A 4,730-nucleotide genomic window follows, 5' to 3' on the forward strand; every position below is an offset into this window, starting at 1 on the left:
CTGTGAACATTTATCCTTTGTCCACTGGCAGAATGTTAATTTCAAAAGGAGTCAAAGGCCAAGCAATAGTGACAGGAAGATACCTCCTTTCAAAGATCTGATCTGCTGCGCTTCCTCACTAAATATTAAAGGGAGGACCAGATCCTTGAAAGGAAGTGTCCACAGGTTACATTTATTTTTTCTATTTCCCCTTAATCCAGCTTGAGTAGGACTTTCACTTATAGTATAATAAAATTTAATAAATGCTTGTGAGTAAAGTAGAAACTCTGCTAGGCATGAGAGATGTAGAAGAGAAGACCTACGGTCTCAGTTTATATAATCTTCTAATGGGAAGGCAGATAATAAATGCATGATTAATGTAATTTCAGATAGTAATAAATGCTTTGAAAAAATTTAGAAAGGTTATTGGAGAAGAAATATGTATGTGTGCATGTGTAAGTGTGTAGAGACAACTTTATTTAGAATGTCAAAGAAAGTCTCTAAGGAATTGACATTGAGATGAGATCTGGGTTGTCAGGGAGCCAGCCATGTGAAAATCTGGGGCATGAGTTTCCCAGTAGGAGAAAATACATTTACAAATTCTCTGAAATCCAAATGAGCTTGTGTTCAAGCCTGTGAAGAAGGTCACAGTGAACAAAATTGGTGGGCTTAGCATGGTCCATTCATGTAGGATCTCTTAGAACTTGCTAAGGAGTTTCAATTTGATTATAATGGTATTAGAAAACCATTGGTGGCTTTATAGCACAAATATAAAAGTTATTTGAGTTATATTCCAAAGCAATACTTTTGTATTGACTGTTATAGCAAGAATGGACTGCTGTGGGATATGAGGAGAAGCGGTAGGGAAACCAGGTAAAAGTGTATTAATCCACGTGAGATGCTCCTGCTTGGACTAAAGTGGTTATGATGAAGATAGGGGAAGTGGTTGGAAGCAGGATATAGTCTCAGGCAGAGCAAGCAGGACCCCCTGATGGATTGGAAATTTGAGTGGAGGGTGGGAGAGATGAAGAGTGAGTATAAACAACTGGATGAATAGTAGTGCCACTAAAAGAGATGGAGAAGATCTGTCAAAGAAAAGGTTGGCAGTATGGAGGAAGGGATGAGTGGACAGATGTCACAATTTTCATATTGGATATGCTAAGTTTGAACTGTCTCTTATTTATAAAAGAGCAGATTTTGAGTAGACATTGGGCTTGCTAATACAGAGCTTGGAAAAGTGATCTGGACTGGAGATGTGAATGTATATTCTATTTGAAGCCATGAAATATGATGGAATCTCCCAAGGGGCAGGGATAGATATAGAATGGGGATAAGGACAGAGCCCTTCAATATGCCAACATTTAGAATCAGGCATGAAAAGAGGAATCACAGGAAGGATAGAAGTCATCATTATTCAGGTGATATAAAATCTAGGCAATTGTGATATTAAGGGAGTTAAGAAAATAAAGTATTTCACAAGGAAATAATGTGCTCAGCCATGTCCACGGAGGACTAGCTACTGAGAGTCTAGCAAGAAGAGGACTGAATTAAATACTGGTTTTCTAAGCTGACTTTAAAAGAGCAGTTACAATGGAGTGGTGGTAGAAACAGGAGCTTACTAGTGGTGGGCTGAAGAGAGGTGGAGAAATCAGAACTTAGAGATAGGGTGTGGACAATTCTTTCAAAGGAGCAGAGAAAACAGGGCAGTCATTAGAAGGGAATACGGAGTCAAGGAAGGGTCACTTGCCATCAAGAGTCCTGAGCAATACTGCATCGTTACCTTCATTATACAGATGAGGGACTTGGGTATCAGAGAATATAACCTGCTCAATGATAGACTGATAACATGTGGCAGTAAGTTTTGCAATTCAAAGTCAAGGCTTTGTTGCTGAATTCCACACTCTTTCCTACTATATAGTAGGCTCTGCATACAGTATCTAGCACAAATGGTCGATATTATCATAAATAATATTTGTAGACACAATGGGTCATTATATTATTATTATTGTTACTATTCTGATTTCCAGAAGTCTTGCACAATTTTGCTACAGTGACCATTATAATTGCTGTCCATATAAAGTACAAAAATGGCAGCAAATGACATGTCTCTTCTTAGACTAGAATCTGGAGCACAATGAAGTTAATGATTTAGCTGATGATAGAAATTTTTAAAACTTAGAATTCTCTATTTTTATTATCTTTTCAAGGCACAAAGTTCAAAAGTAATAAACGGGTTCCAGATGTATAAAGCAAGTTAATTTTTTTCCTAAGAGTCATAAAAGCTGTGTTTTTATCTACTTTCTGGAATTTTATAGTTTTTAATTGTCAACATTATTTGCTATAACTGGTATAGATATACACCAAAATAAGAATTCATGGGATAGTCCTCTTATAATTCATTGCATAGTCACTTGTCATTTGCATTTATATTTTGAATTTGCTCATTAATGACTAACCTTTAAATTCAATGCCCTCTGCGCCTGTTTTCTGAGATACATTTTCTTCCTTGATACCATTAATTTGAATATTTATGACTCTTTCTTTATACCTTTCCTTCACATTATTTGGTTGCATGTAGGTGACCTTGAATTTGTCAGGGATCCTTAACTCTTGTGCAGAATGTTGACTGAATTACTGTGGTCGAACTGCTTTTTGGTCTAAGCATAGCAATAAGCATGAATAAAGTAGAATCTGAATGCTGTCTTGCCACTGATTTCTTTTGTGACACTAGAGAAATTGCTGGCTTGCTCAACTCCCTTCCCCTCTCATGACTGAGCTGGTAATCAACAATTTTCTCTTCCCAGACTATTAGGTTCTGGGCTTTTTGTGATGTGTCAAATGTTGCATTGGTATGCTGTTTTTATTTCAGGGGAGGAGTAGCACTTACTAATCTTACAAAAGTGTTGTGAAAATTAATTAGTTAATGTTCACAAATACTTTGAAGATTAAACACCCAGTATAAATGCTTATTATTGTTTTATGCACACCAAGAGCCTAGCTAGGCAGGCGAATATGTTTCCCAGAGATGAAAGGATTATGCAACATAGAAAATTGTGGTTTCGTGCTTTAAGGTTGGCAGACAGGTTACTCAGGATTGCATATGTGGGAATTGCTCTTACCAGAGCACAAAGGTCCCAACAAGGCCTGGAATAAAGCCATCTGTTATAACTAGTGTTGACTTCCAAAGTATTCAAGCCAAGATGAATTTATTGTATGATATTGAGTGTGATGATAAGGTCGATGAGTTTCTCAGGTAGAGATGAAAGCAAAAGGAAGGGTAGTTCCAGGACTCTGAGAAGCTAATACTATTGAAAAACCCTCACAACCCTATTCAGTGATAAGATGGAGTGCTAATTGACTGGAACCAGGCGTGGTCAATCTCAACATGTTCAGCATGACCTCAGCTGAGGTCAGAGCCATTAAGTAGAGTCTGCAAATCTGGAAATGCTATCTTAATCTTGAGCACGGCTAGCGAAGTTTAAATAGGTACAGCTTTTTTGGAGAAGTTGATAACAATGTACCTACAGCATTAAAAGGGTACAAACATTTAAGTCAGCAACTTCTCTCTTAGGAATTCATTATCATTAGGGATATTTACTTGTTTACTTTTAAACAAGTGAAAAACAGGAGCTTACTAGTGGTGGGTTAAAGAGAGGTGGAGAAATCAGGACTGAGAGACAGAGTGTGGACAATTGTTAAAAATTGTAAAAATTTTTAACAATATAAATGTCCAATAATAAAGGATTGATGAAATAAATTATGGTTCCAGCATAAAGTGAAATATTGTAAAGCCATTAGAGATGAGATTCTAGACAGTTGTTTATTAACAAGAAGAGATACCCAAAGTACATTATTTAAAAAACATCCAGATAAGAAAAAAAATATCATGAAGAGATTTTGAAGAATTTGAAGTGTATTTTTAATTTTAATTTTAATTTTAATTTGTGAGAGAGGGTCTCACTCCGTCTCCCAGGCTAGATTGCAGTGGGTCGATTTTGGCTCACTGCACCATCTGCCTCCCAGGTTCAAGCAATTCTCATGCCTCAGCCTCTCGAATAGCTGGGATTACAGGTATGTGCCAACACGCCCTGCTAATTTTTGTATTTTTAGTAGAGACAGAGTTTCGCCATATTGGCCAGGCTTGTCTTGAACTCTTGGCCTCAAGTGATCCATGCACCTTAGCCTCCCAAAGTGCTAGGATGATAGGCATGAGCCCCGCCTGAAGTATCTTTTTCTTTTTTTTTAAAGGAATACCCAGAATTGCCCAGGCTGGACTTGAATTCCTGGATGCAGGCAGCCCTCCCACCTCAGCCTCCTGAGTATCTGGGACTACAGGTGTGTGCCACCATACCTAGCTTTGAAGTATTTTTGTTGTCTTACCTGTTTATCCCTATTTTCTAATTTCTCTACACTGGATGTTTATTGCTATTATAATAAAAACAAAGTTATTTATGAAAAAAAAGATATACATTCTCATCAGCATTCATGGGGAAGGGAATATACAAAATAATAAGACCGTAAGATTTCTACAAAACCTTTGGAAAAAACCCAGAACAAATATATAGGAGAGAAATGAATGATAAAGTAGTTCAGTTGTCTGATAATTCATCTGGCTTCTTGGCCTTAATGTTTCGTGAAACCTTGGCCCCTGGTTTTGCCCCTGCTGGCCTTCATGACCAACTCTTCCTGGGCTCAGGGTCACAACCCAGTAGGGCCTCTTCTTAGGCCAATATCTACTCTTGTCTCCCATG

The sequence above is a fragment of the Theropithecus gelada genome, chromosome 6, assembly GCF_003255815.1.
Source record: "Theropithecus gelada isolate Dixy chromosome 6, Tgel_1.0, whole genome shotgun sequence".
NCBI classification, from domain to species: Eukaryota; Metazoa; Chordata; class Mammalia; order Primates; family Cercopithecidae; genus Theropithecus; species Theropithecus gelada.